Source organism: Dendropsophus ebraccatus, chromosome 1 (genome assembly GCF_027789765.1).
Source record: "Dendropsophus ebraccatus isolate aDenEbr1 chromosome 1, aDenEbr1.pat, whole genome shotgun sequence".
Classification (NCBI taxonomy): domain Eukaryota; kingdom Metazoa; phylum Chordata; class Amphibia; order Anura; family Hylidae; genus Dendropsophus; species Dendropsophus ebraccatus.
This window is the reverse complement of record NC_091454.1, coordinates 27,371,608-27,386,633: the sequence shown is the minus strand read 5'-3', so window position 1 is coordinate 27,386,633 and position 15,026 is coordinate 27,371,608. Positions and strand designations below refer to the sequence as shown.

Sequence of the window (15,026 nt, the reverse complement as noted above, 5' to 3'; positions counted from 1 at the left end):
TTTTTTTTATTTTAATTATCACGGAAGGAGGTTCCTCCCCATCTTTCACACCTTTGTTGATAGAGCTCTCCCTGTTTGGGTATGGTATAAGATTTATTAATCTAGGCTGCTGGGGCTCAGAAAAGGCTGCCTGAAGTTCTCCCTAATGGAATTAGTACTTAAAGGGGTTATCCAGTGCTCCAAAAACATGGCCACTTTCTTTCAGAAACAACACAACTCGTCTCCAGTTCAGGTGTGGTTTGCAATTAAGTTCCATTTACTTCAATGGAACTAAGCAGCAAAACCCCACCTAAGCTGGAGACAAGAGTGGTGCTCTCTCTGGAAGAAAGTGGCCACGTTTTTGTAGCGCTGGATAACCCCTTTAATCCATGGGCCAGCCTCAGAACATAAATGGGTTACAGCTCCTTTTACAAGTAGACTGAACAATACATTCTATCCTTAAAAGTAAAAATCTATGGGAAAATCCATAGTAAAATTCACTACACGTAGGGCATGATGCCGATATCAACTGTCCCAAATCATGCAACCATGTTACCACGTAGTAAAACACCGGCCGTTCTGTGACCGTGTCCGAGAAGATCATTCCGGCCATTTTATCAAATTATATACCAACATTTTTAAATATAGCTGAGAGGCACTAATGCAAGCCATGGGTGTGAGGTGCAGCAGCTCCTTTTTCTCTAGTTTTGTATTTCATCCCGGCCGGTACTGCAGTACTGGTCGGATGATCTTCACTGCCGCTGAATTCGGATGCGGGCGCATCAGTGTGCGCCCGCATCTGAATTCACCGCTGCCCAGAATGCCAGTTTTTTGTGGCCCTGCTAGGGATCCCGGTCAGAGTGTATGCTATGGGGGAGATTTATTAAACATGGTGTAAAGTGAAACTGGCCCAGTTGCCCCTAGCAACCAATCAGATTCCACTTTTCTTTCTTCACAGACTCTTTGGAAAATGAAAGGTGGAATCTGATTGGTTGCTAGGGGCAACTGAGCCAGTTTCACTTTACACCATGTTTGATAAATCTCCCCTTATGTGTATACACTCCGGCCGTGATTCCCTCAGCCTGCAGCACAATGTAAGTTCCCGTAGTAATCACTGTTGCTGATTTTCAACAATGATTACTACAGAACTTACGTTGTGTGAACATAGCCTGAATCTGCATGGATGTTTTTCGCAGCTAGTGAACAGGCCGGCCTTCCCCATACTAAAGCTCGTACTACTCATTATTAAGATATGACCAGATGCTAAAACTTATGGCAAAGCTAAGATAACAAAGATGCACTTCAGATCCTCCTGACATTCAAGCACCAGGGGGTGGCCGAGCAAACTTATTCTTTCCGTCGGCTTTGAAAAACAGGTTTCAATAAAAAGAAAAGCCATATACTGTAGTTTTAAAGGATCAGAAAGATCAATCTCTGGGCCGGCTTTAAAATAAGCTCGTAAATGAAAGCCTGCATACTGTGTAGAAAGGTCAACCACTAATGTGTCCCATCAAAGTTAATGAAGGTCGGCTGCTTTCTGGTTGCTGCCTTAGGCCCTGAAATAAAGGTCTCGTCTTTTTGGGGGAATAGCGCGTCTGAGTGCGCCCAATTAACCCTCCGAAAATGTTAAACGTCTGGAAATATACTTGATAGGACGCTGACAGATAACACTGTAAGAACGAGTCACTCTTGCTGCCGTTGAATGGATATTCCTATTCTTAGGCCGGCAGCCACTCTTTCCATAGGTTTCAATGAGAAAGTAGCTGTGCTTGTACATGACCCTTTTAGTTAGAGCCTATGAGAATGTGGAGAACAAGCAGATTCATGTTGGGGCCGAGGCCCGCACCTATACGGTATTACTGGCAAATTCATAAATAATTAAAATGGGAATAACCCCTTTAAGCAGAACTTTCTTCTTCTTTGTGTAGAGGTCTTATACTATGCTGTACAGCTATAAAGTGTATGGGACTTTTTTACTAATTTATGAGCATCCTGGGAGTATCCGCTTGACTTTAAAGGGTTTTACAGGCCTAAAGGGTACAGTAGTCCTTGCTAAATGGTCTCCAGGAGAGAAAAGCAGGGGAGTGACATAGTCGCCTGAACAAAAAGAAAAATAAGGCTATGTTCACACAAGTCAGAATCCAATGACAATCTCCCTCCAATACAAGCGAATATGATAAATTGAGTCATATTACTTATTGGATATGGATTCCACAAGGAAATCCTGAGGATTAGCCCCACTGATGACAATGGGAGTAATCTTCTTTTGGATTTGTCTGCCATGGAATTACATGTTAGAATGTTATCTGATGTGTGAGCATAGCCAAAGACATCGTGAAGGCTTAGTGGTGTACGATAGACATCTGTATAGAGTCTGCATCGTCTTCCTGTGTTTGCACGGTCTCCTTCAATGTACTTAAAGGGAACTTGTCACCACTCCTGACCTGTCAGTTGTAGTAAACACTTGTATTCCCCATGAAATGTCAATTGTGGATAATCTTTTCTTATCACTCTGTGATGTACAGTTCCTCTGTTATGCTTAAGGGCCAGTTTACACCGAGGAATCAGCGCTGAAAGTGTTCCAGGTGGAAAGTTTTCTTGCAGAATCCACAAGGAAAGGGTTTTTTCGCCAAGAAATCGCCTCTGGTAGAAATCTGCGCAAATTCATTTTTCATTTAATGAAATTAATTTATTTTTTCCCAATTCCACGCTAAATTTCTGCATGCATTCCACGCTGAAAAATTTCAGAGCTCACTGCTCAATTGATTTCAATGGGATTCCGCCAGCAGTATCCACCAGAAGAATGTCAATGTCAATTCTTATGGCGGAAAGTGGATCTTCCGTCCAGAAATTCCACTGTGTGAACTGCGAAGCGCAAATTCCATTGAAGTCAATGGAATTTGGCTCTCCACTATATTTTCAGTGGCGGAATTTTCAGTGAAGAATCAGCGCTAAAATTCAAAGCCAAAAAGCCTCTTTCTGTACTCAAAAAGCAGTTTTCTACCACCCCCCCCCCCTTATTTCTTATCTGTGCATCAGACAAAGTCATCTTCATTGCAAAGGAGCAAGTGAGGACAGGGTTGCTGAGTCCATTATAACCTATGGAGGGGTCGAGGGGATGAGTGAGTAGGAAGAGGAGAGAACCAGGTCTGCTGTTTGGGCACATATAACGCTGGATTCACAGGTCAGAAAGGTGGAAACTTGATGAGAAAAGTTTTCAGGATGATATGCTCTGCAGGGCTTCCTTTTCTCCTCTCCATGCTCGCTAACCCCCTCAACCACTCCCCCTTCCATAGACCAAAACGGACATAAAGTGAGGGGGAAGGCTGCAAAACAACCTTTTGAGTACAGAAGGAAACTCTTTTTCTTAATAAAACCTACTACAGAGTTTCTTAAAATTGCTTAAACTATTGATATTTACTGATTTCTGACTTTTACACTTTAAGTTTCCTCCCACTCTGCAAAAATATGATAGTTTCGTTGGTTTGCCATAAAACTGACCCAGGGGGTGTCTGTGACATGAAAATTAGACTGTGAGGTCATTTGAATGAAAGCAATTAATGTACAGCAGGGTGGAATATGTAACAAGAGATGAATATAAGACATATAAATTCTATTTTCCTTAATATACTGCATGTGTTATACTTTGGTACTGCATTTCCAGGTGACAGGTTCCCTTTAAGCATGTTGGTGCATTTGTCTTGCAGTAGTAAGGTGACCTACGCAATGCTTGAAGAAAAACGTCTGTAACAAACACAGATATTCCCAGGGGTCTCCTTGTTCCAAAATATTCTTTACACATGCCCAGCCTGCTAGGAGCATCCAAATACAAAAGGTTTTTCAAACTTATATACATGATTTGCATTAAGTCTGGCCACTATCAGACCATATTAGGGGCCATTAAAGCGGGCCTGTCAGAAAGTATAAAATAAGCATATGGCTGTATAGGTCATCTGACCTTGACTTTACATACCTTGCAGATGTCAACAACACCACTAATTAGTTGATTGAGAAATCAAAGTTTAAAAAAATGCAAATTAGGCTTTGGAGCCCAGTGGGCGGGCCCCTGTGTTGCTAGAGTCCTGCAAATATTAAGCCCCTTAACCAGTAAGTCACTCCTCAGTCAATGAGTGGTGTAGAGGAGATGACTAAAGTTAAATATTGTTCCCCCCTTTCATGCTGTCCTCAATGCATCCCAGCGACCTTATTCAGCTCCCCCTAGTGGTTGTCTGTTACCACAATTGTATTTCTTTACCATAGTTGGCTGCTTCTCATACTTGGTAAGCTGGGAGGCAGCCCCCTGATGTGAAGACCCTTGACGACAGTTCCTCCAGTACTGTCCAAAAGAAGTCCCTAAAATAGTTAGTCCTACATTTTTGAACCAATTTGCAAACCAACATTTTTGCCTATATCTTTCTTATTCACAATATGTTTTTAGAAATGTAAATTTGTAAAAATTAACTTAAAGCGTACCTAGAACTATTTCTGGCCATTATATAACTTGTATACAGCAATTTCCATCTTTAATGTTTATTTGTCCAAGATCTAACCAATATGATGTCTCCTATATACTGCACATACAAAAGAGGGAGCCTGCTCTTCTGTCTCTTTATAGCACATGCCAAAAAACAGCAGCAGCACTGAGGACTTTATAGAGTAGTAAAGATCAGTCTAAGCTGTAAGAGCTATATAATCTGACTTGTGTCCTCTCTGCCTTTCTGGCAGTTTTGCGCTTGTACTACTAAAGCAAATGTACCATGTGAATTTTTTTTTTTACTACTTTGTTGGTGCCAGCCTGGAGATCCCAGGGGCATGGTCCGACTTCAAAAAATGATTTTAACGTGAGAAAAAAATATATAAATGTGTTATAGTGTGGGTACAGTAGCCCTCAATTTTGGAATAAGTGCATATCTGAGAGGTTAAGATGTGCAATAAATGTAGAGATGAGAATACCCCTTTAAGAATCTCTCTCTGCAATTTTAATTAAGGACTATTTAGAATGTACGACTTGGCAGATGTGTAGTAGTTTAGTATCATTACTACGATAGCCAAAATTAAGCGAACGACTAACAATGATTTTATGGTCAGCTTAAAAGATGTGATCAACAACAGACACAAACGATTTTTCGAGCCTACACGAAACGATTATCATATAAATTTGAAAGATATAACAATTTTTTGCATGATAATCATCCCATGTAATAGGGCCGATATCTTTAACCCAAACCAGGACTGGGACCAAAAGGTGACAATCTTTGTTCTTCTCTCTGTTGGTTCCACTTCTGGTTTTGGCTAAAAATACAGGCAAAAATTCTAGGTGTGAACCCAGCCTTAGAGATTATAATGTTTAGAGTAGGGTGGGCATGCATGGAGGGTAGCTTGTACAAGCTGTAGATAGAGAGGAAAGCAGATACATGGCATTTTACATTTGGGGAGAGAAAGGCAAAGTGTCCAGAGCACGATAGACTCCTGAACACACAGATATCACATCAGACATGTGTTTTTGGGAGAATACACCCATATAAGATAGAAATGGTGGTTGGTTATAAACAGAATATCAGGGATCTAAGAATAAATAAAAGAATGAAATAGCAGATGTCAACCATTTTCCTTTTAATTGAATTCCTCATTGTGATATTTGGCTCCAGAATCGGTGACAGCCCTTTGTTACCTTGACACATAAGTCCTTGCGGGGCCCAGCGAGAAGCAACGCTACAGTTTAGGCAAAAGTTTGCAACGACAACAGAAAAATACATGAAGGTTAAGAAAAGGCTTCTCGCCAGGCTCCAACAATGATTCAAAAGGCTAAATACAAGGAAGGAAGGAAGGAAAGGCTCAGTTTTCAGCTTCACAGCAGCAACCAATCCTACCTGGAAAGGAACCAGCTAATTTTATATTGATATGTGACTTGGAAGATACTTGGTTTCTGATATTGATATTACCACAGGGAGATCCTGGGGGAATAGCACTCAGAACCCCTCATCTACTGTTTTCTATTGATTTTATACAATGCATATAGAAGTGCTTAGGGATGAGAAAATACAGCAAATGTAAGATTATATGGGGAGATGATATGAAGGTGAAATGTTCCTGAATGCATCAGGGCAGCGACTTCTAGCAAAAATCTAAATGGCTATAATTAAAGGGGCCTGGCCAAGATGAAAACTTATCATCTAGTCACAGAATAGGTTGCTGATCAGAAGCGATCCAAACGCTGGGACCCCTACTGATTACAGCATAGATGGTACAGCGCTCGGCTATCTACATGAGCAGTAGTACTATTACATCTCTGTAGTACAGCCTCAGAAGCAGCAGCATGGAGGACATTATAGAGCAGTATTGTACAGTATAAGCTGTAAATCCAGCACTGGAGTTAGATCTAACACTTTAAAGCTCATTGGTACCTGTTTAGTTTCTCACCCTCTGGGTCACTCTAGTTACTCCTTTTTACTTTTCCTCCTTTCCTTCTCCTCCCCACAGACTTTTAAGGACAACATGTAACCTAATTCCTGCATAAGCCATAACTCTCTTTCTTCTATCCATCAAAATGGACTTAAGCTGTATTTCAGAGTGAATAATGAGTTTTAGATTAAGGCAGGATATGAGTATGATATAAGGAGAAAGGTATGGAAAAACGGGAAAGGGTTCTACATCACACCATCTCACCTAAACTGTGGGAGGTTATTTGTTCCCAGGCAGCCAAATCCTCATCATGTGTTACGTACCGGGAAAATCAATATAAAATTTTATTCTTTTGGCACCACACCCCAGACCTTGTACACCGCCTCTACCCATCAACTCCCCAAGTGTGTTGGAAATGCCTCTCAGGAGTAGGCTCTCTTCCTCACATCGAACGATGTCCCTGCAGCCTTTGTTAAACGATATTATCGGCCTGTGTAATAGGCCCAGTAAACGAGCGACGATCTAGCAGATCGGCACTCGTTTACAGGTATTATCGGGCCCCTATCGGCCTGTGTAATACCACCCTTAGTTCCTGATTTGATGACATACCGAGTGCTTTTTTTTGTCTTATTTTACTGTTATACCTCACTTGGTATCAGTTATATGGCTATTTGATGCCTTGCGGCTATTTTTTAGTTATGACAGCCAATTATTACCTTTCCATTGCTCTAATGTTTTTTCTGTGTCTTTATACGTTCTTGTTATGATACTTTTGAAAAACCAATAAACATACAATTGATTTAAAGGGGTACTCCGGTGGGGGGGCTATTTTGGGATCCGGCCGGGGAGGAGGTGGCTGAGGGAAGCGTTGTCCACTCACCTTCCCGGTTCCAGCGTCGGGTCCCGTATCGCAGCGCTCCGGTCCCCGGCCGCTTCCTGGTGTCTGATGCGGGCTCAAGACGTGGCGTCTCAAGTCCGCTCAGCCAGTCAGTGACAGAGGCGGGATCCGTTTCAACTCCGCTCAGATCCTGCCTCTGTCACCGACTGGCTGAGCGGACTTGAAACTTATCGTCTCGAGCTCGTGTCAGACACCAGGAAGCGGCTGGGCACAGGGGACTGGAGCGCCGCGATACGGGAGCCGCCACTAGAACCTGGGAGGTGAGTGGATGTCGTTTCCCTCAGCCACCTCCTCTCCAGCCAGAACCCAAAATAGCCCCCCCCGTCGGAGAACCCCTTAAAAAAAAAAAAAAAGAGAAAGGATAAAGGGAGGCATTTTTCTTAAATAAGATATATTACAAAATTTCCCATTACTTTTACTATTGATTTATGCAAGGTTTGCTAAAATAACAGTGACCATTTAGGTAGCGTTCACACATACAGGATCTGCAGCAGATTTGATGGCGCAGATTTGAAGTTGCAGATTTGAAGCAGAGTATCTCTGGGTCATCAAATCTGCTGCGAATCTGCTGCAGATTCAAATCTGCGCCATCAAATCTGCTGCAGATCCTGTACGTGTGAACGCACCCATAGGGATCCGCAGCGTATTTTCTGCTGCAGATCCGCAGCAGATTTCATTTAAATAACTGAACACAGTATCAAATCTGCACCATCAAATCTGCTGCGGATCCTGTAGGTGTGAACGCACCCTTAAGGAGATGGAGGTATGTTAATGTAGAAGAAAATGCCCAACCAAAACGCTATGACTGAAACATTACAGGAGTCTTTACCACTGCAAAAACAATTCTGTATATGCGCTATGATGGTGCAACAAAAATCACATTTTTGAACTAAGTGTCAGCAATTAAGCAAAATCAATAAGCAATTAGAATGAATAAATAAGTAATGTCATGGTTAAACAAAGTGAATGAAATAAATCAGCACGCTGCCTGCAGTCAGCCCAGATGGCTAACAGTCACAGCTTCCTTCGTGATAGCCAAATGTATCACTTACACAAGGGAATTGTTCACAGACAGAATATGTACATTTACAGCATGGCTTCCTGTTCCTCTAGATGATGTTGATAATCTCTTGGCAGATAGACTTTTTATCATAAGGCCATCTATAAAATACGAACGTTATTTTTGGCTGTGGGTCCTAAGTCTAGTTAGGTGCCCTAAATGCACATCATGGGAACTCTTGTTTTAGGGTCTGAGGGTTAAGACCCCCCACTGATCGCTAATATATGGCCTGTCTTTGTTTACTGTCAGGAAATACTGATCAGGAAGTATTGCCGGAGCTTACAGGAAACCATCAGTATTGCCTGACAGTAAAAACTGCAAAGGAAGAAAAATAAAAAGCCATATTCACCTGCTGCACGAAGACACTTCTCCAGCTTCTCCTCCCCCTTCCTGCTCTGCCTCTGGCCACAAAAGTGGTTGACCAATGGCTCCTCATCCTGTTAATCACAGTGCCCGATCAGGAGAGTATACAGTTAAAGGCCATGTTCAGACCTTGTAAGAGACGGGCTGTTCCGTGACCCGGCCAAGATCATCCCTGCAGTACCGGCCGGATAATCTTTAGCGCCACAGAGTTCTGATGCAAGCGCATCCGTGAGAACTCCCCACAGCACACTATGGAGCGTGCGGCCGGAGCCGCTCACTCCTCACTGACAGGGTGCACCGACAGGGTTTTCTGCGGCCGCTATTCAATGAATAACGGACGCAGAAAACTGACATGTCAGTTTCTCGCGGCGCCGCTAGGGATCCCGGTCGGAGCGTATACTATGTGTATACACTCCAGCCGGGATTTCATAGGCGGCAATGTCACATATATTTTCGTAATAATCACGGGCGTTGTTGCAATCAGCAACTAAGGGCGCAGATTTACGAAAATATACATAGTATGAACATAGCCAAAAGGGTGCGATGCGGGACATGCCTGGGTGCTGAAACCTCCCCCAGGAGCCTAGCAATGCCTCCAAATGCTCCCATAGAATTCTGTGGGGTCATCTATGGTGGAATTCAAAATAAAAACAGGACCTGATTTATTCTTTCCAGGTCTATTTTCCAGGATGGACTCCCTTCAATGGACACTAAAGGGTGTCCATGTCTAATAGAAGAATCCATTTCACGAGAAGAAATGCAGATACATTTAATGGACATGTGCATGCGGCCTAAGTCAGGAGAGGCCTACAGTTATGTACTTCACTCTCCAGCTCAAGGTGAGAGTCATAGACTCGCGGTCTCGTGTTAAAAAGGGAGGAGCCACAACTAGAGATGAGCGAACTTGCCGAGATTCGGGTTCGTATGAACCTGAACTTTCGGCTTCTGACTGTCGCTGTCTGCCCGCTCCTTGGAGAGGGTGGATACAGCCGGAGGACCACCTGGAAAACTGGGATACGGCCTATGGCTATGGCTGTATCCCAGTTTTCCAGGCGGTCCTCCGGCTGTATCCCCGCTCTCCACGGAGCGGGCAGACAGCGGCAGTCAAAAGCCAAGAGTTTAGGTTCATACAAACCCGAACCTCGGCAGGTTCGCTCATCTCTAGCCACGACCGCTTAATTCTCAAAACTGGTAGATATCCAACCAATCGAGTGATCGTGCCATCTCTATGGGTTAGGAATTCATCTTTAAAAAAAAAAAAATAATTAGAAACTAGAAGTTGCAATCTGGTCAGATGTCCCAAACACACCCTCTACTTTACCCCAAAAACCTAGTGCTACTCAAAAGAATAACATATACTTAGACTAAAAGGACCTCTATTACGCTTTATCATCTAGTTTTTCTGTTTTCCATGTAGAGTTTTGCGAAAAGCTTTTAGAAATCACAATAGTAGCACACTCCCCAGCCCTATCCACCACTGTACATGACATCATACAAAGACTAAAATGCATTAACAACATGCCTGTCACATTTCCTCCGCCGAGAGAAAAGTGCTGCAGCCATTTAAAGCTAAATAAAGAAAAAAAAAATCTGAGCTGAAATTTACCAAATGGAGTCCCTTTTCTTTCCTCCTAGCTAATAGCTGCGCCTTCTCCTTTACAACATTTGAGCATTTCAAACAGAGATTCTCGACTTCTGCCACCTCCTCATTAAACATTCATCTGCTCAAGCTTTTTCACCGCATAAAAATTTCATCAAGTTTCGCCTGACCTTTAGAAAATAGTCAGGGAAAAAAGAAAGGTCGTTTCTCACATAGCAACTTGTCTAATGTGCGACATGTGTTTAATTTTTTTTTTTCTAAGGGGGAAGCTGCTTTGTTGCAAACCTTGGCGCTCTACATTAAACCGGTGATCTTTCCCGCTGTTCTTTTGAGGTAGGCCATCTGATTAGGTTTCAAAGGGGAAAATTCTAGAGCTGAGGATAAGACTGGTTATTACACAGGTAGGTATATAGATGTATACATCTTTAGTACGACGCATAATACAAGTGGTATGTAATCCCCCTCTTACTACCTGCTGGCTCTATGTAAAGCTCTTGGTATATATCTGAAGTAATAGAATAAACTGTACATTGTATCTGCAGCTTCTCTCTCTCTTTAAAATACTATGCTGTAAGATGGAGGAAGGACAGGCAGGGAGACATCTAACCCATTCACAGTGGGAGAGATTGTACCTGCAGCTTCTCTCTTTAAAATGCTACGCTGTAAGGAGGAGGAAGGAAAGGTAGACATCTGATTGGCTCAAAGGGAAACGAAACTGTATCTGCAGCTTCTCTCTCTCTTTAAAATGCCATGCTGTAAGATGGAGGAAGGGCAGGCAGGGAGACATCTGACCGATTCACAGAAAGATTGTATCTGCAGCTTTCTCTTTAAGGGTGCGTTCACACCTACAGGATCTGCAGCAGATTTGATGCTGTGTTCAGTTATTTAAATGAAATCTGCTGCAGAAAATCTGCTGCAGATCCTGTAGGTGTGAACGCACCATTAAGGAGTTATCCAGCGCTACAAAAACATGGCCACTTTCTTCCAGAGACAGCCCCAATATCGTCTCCAGCTTGGGCGGGGTTTTGCTGCTCAGTTCCATTGAAGTGAATGGAGCTTAATTACAAACCGCACCTGAACTGGAGACAAGAGTCGTGTTGTCTCTAAAAGAAAGTGGCCATGTTTTTGTAGCACTGGATAATCCCTTTAAATGCCATGCTGTAAGATGGAGGAAGGAAAGGCAGACATATGATTGGCTCAAAGGGAAATAAACTGTATCTGCAGCTTCTTTCTCTCTCTCTCTCTCTCTCTCTCTCTCTGTGTGTAAAACCTTACTGGTCGTCCATATCTTGGATATAGACCGCCTTTGAAACTTGTAACTCAGGAACAAAGGCAGCTAAAAATATGGTAGACTGTTCAAAATACTCAGGGGGACTTGGTAAGTAACACCAGCTAGGTTTGGGAGTATTAAACTTTTTTAGCTCCCTTTAAGAGGGAGAACAGGTGAGAAGACATCTAATCGACCCACAGTAGGAAAAGACTGTACCTGCAGCTTCTCTCTTTCAGATTGTTACAAATGTGACAAAAAAACATTGGCATAGTTTTTTTTAAACTGAATTTAAAAAAAAGAAAGAAAAAAAAACGCCACTGCGGCGCAGATCCAAGTGGTGTGCATCCTTCTCATCACCGCCTGGATCCTGAGATCTTCTCCAGTTTGTAAATATTCAAAATGTATAGTTTGGAGCACTGGAGTTGGGCCCTAAGGCCCCCAAGTGCACTGTTCTCTCATCCTCTCAGTGACGCATCAGGCCGGGGACAGACAACATTCTGAATGCGGCACTGGGGGCGCTGGAGCCCGCCTTCAGTGCACCTAACTAGACATTTGCACATTTCAAAAATCAGAGAAGATCTTTGAAACCAGGTACAAGGAATGGACGCCCACCACTTGTGTGACAGCACCGCTGATCCGTTGGTATGGGAATCTTTATTTAGTAAATCATCTGGTAAACTTACTTTAATTTTCTCTGCCTCAACGCCCTCTCCGTTTATAGGTCTTATGGAAATAGCTGACATAGGAGCTTGCATAGCAGTACACTGGTAAAAAAGAGAGCTGGTCACCACTTTTTAGGGCTATAGGGTAACTTGGGCAGTAACAAAGGTTGTGTGGCAAAGATTGACATGTCATGTGTCTGCATTAAAGGGGTTCTCTGGTGAAAATCTTTTTCTTCCAAATCAGAAAGTTATACAGATTTTTTTATTTACTTCAATTTAAAAATCTCAAGTCTTCTCATACTTATGAGCTGCTGTATGTCCTACAGGAAGTGGTTTATTCTTTTCAGTGGACACAGTGCTCTCTGCTGCCACCTCTGTCCATCACAGGAACTTTACAGGGCAGTAGCAAATCCACATAGAAAACCTCTCCTGCTCTGGACAGTTCTTGTCTTGGACACAGGTGGCAGCAGAGAGCACTGTGTCAGAGTGAAGAGAAAAGCCATTTCCTGCAGGACACATGGCAGCTGATAAGTATGGAAAGACATGAGATTTTTAAATAGAAGTAAATTACAAATCTGTATAACTTCCTGACACCAGTTGATTTGAAAGAAAAATATTTTCACTGGAGTACCCCTTTTAAATTAACGGGATTGCATAGTGGACCCAGAAGTGGTCATGGCTATGACCTTGCCATCTTCAATAGAATGTCGACAACATGACCCCATTCACTAGCTGCACAGGCAACATGATTTACAGAGAGATTTTTTTGTGTTTTTTTTTTTTTTTTTTACATTTTATTCAGAAAATATTTATTGGGAAAGAGAATTATGAAGGTAGCATTATTTGGTTATTAATAAAATGGATTCAGTGTTAGAAAACCTAGGGACTGGGTTTGATTTAGGTTTCGTTTGTTTGCACAGCTAGTGAGCAATTGATGCTGCCAATAAGCCAAACTTGGCAGACGGAGCGGTTTCATTCCTGGAGGGGACAGGGAGCTGCGCACAATGAGACAGGGATGTTTGCGCCCTTCTAGGAAAACAATTTCCACTTGAAATTCCTCTTAATATACTGCCGAACCGCTGAGTGGTCTCAAAAAAAAAAAAGCTCTCACTTAAAAAGGAACATTATTCTGGATAAGTAGCCAAGTAAAAATTAAATTAAAATTCTAAAAATAACCAAGCTGGGTATTATTACAGGGAAATTTCTGACTGTCCGGATATATAAAATTCACTGAATATCCGGAAGGTCGGAAAAGAGGAGATATTGGAGATGGCAAAGTACAAGATGCTTTTATGGAATTCTTTTTGGTTGATGATTTCTATCCAATGAACGGTGGGGGTCTAGATATCCAGACCCAGAACTTTGGATATTTTTTGTTTAAGATTTTCATAAGTGAATAAAAATACTGTTGGCTGTGAATGTTGGCACAGTAGGCCTGTGTCTATAGACGCCACGAGTGAAATACAAACAGATACATTACACAGTGCATATTTAATGTGTCAATTGCCGTATATGTATTCATGTGTTAAAGTGACACCCCCTTTCTGTGTGAGAACTTCTCTACAAAGCTGTAAAGCCTAAATTCTGCAGTGTTCATGCTTTACTTTATTATAGATTTCTTGTTGCTTGGTTCAGTGAAAAATGCTTTTTATGGTTGGTGGTTTGTGCCACCTAAGCGGGGCTTTATGTCCGCAGTGCCACTTAGCCCCGTCCATATCTGTGACATATGCCCCGCCCCTGTGTGACATCATTGGTGTCTAGGCTGCGCCCCCTCGGCACCCAATGGAATGGGCCGACCTAGAGGGGGTGGGGCCTAGACCTCTAGACTGGACATTTCCAATGGGCACTGAGGGGCCGGGCCTTCATGCCAATGAGGTTGCGGAAGGGCGGGGCCTACAGCACCAATGTCGTTGGGGCTAAGTGACGCTGCGGACGTAAAGCCCCTCCCAGGTGGCACAAACCACCCACCATAAAAAGCATTTCACTGCACCAGCACAAGAACCAAGAAATCTATAATAAAGTAAGGTATGAACACTGCAGAATTTAGGCTTTACAGCTTCTTAGAGAAGTCCTCACACAGAAACGGGGTGACAGTGTCACTTTAATCACATCATGAGTACATATCATGAAAAATAAAAAGTTACTGATCAAGGCGAGTATGATCAGATAATATAGCCGGTGAGAGAGCCCGGCAGCCATGCCATTCACTCCCTGTCCGTGTCTCTGTTACGGATATTTCCGTCAATGCAAATCTAGTGGATCGTGCTGCTGTCGTGTCCTTTCCCCGACTATATCTTCTGATCACAGCGAGACCCATTGGGATCAATAACTTTTAACATGATTAAATAGTTATTTTTCGTGGTTTGGAACGCTTTAATTGGGGCTTTACCATGCTGTATGGATGGCGTGAGAAGCACATACCAAGTTTCAGCTTTACTTTTGTGGTGCGGAGAACCATTTTAATGATGTTTTAAATGGGTTTATCTAGTCTGAATAGCCCTTTGTATACACCCTTTGGAGAATACCTGTCAATGGTGGCCCTCGAATCAGGATTCTCTCCTCATACAATGAGCATCTCTCACTCTGGAGGACCTGTCCTGTATTACACCCATGGATTTGAATGGATACTGTGTAATAATTTATTGCTCCTGTGGAGGCGCTACAGAACATCTGAACACTTAATGCCAGGTTACTCCTATGATTACAACTGACGGCTGGAGGAACCTGTGATCGGCTTACGGTCAGGTAACCCTTTTAAGAATTAGGAATAAGGTGTGACCTACGTAATAGGT

The 15,026-nt window shown here is 42.7% G+C and overlaps 1 protein-coding gene across 3 annotated transcripts in view; it reads right to left on the bottom strand.

Annotated features, from left to right (window-relative positions):
* RNF130 (ring finger protein 130) overlaps positions 1-15,026 on the bottom strand; it is a 152,859-nt gene that overhangs the window by 59,727 nt on the left and 78,106 nt on the right. The window lies entirely within an intron of this gene.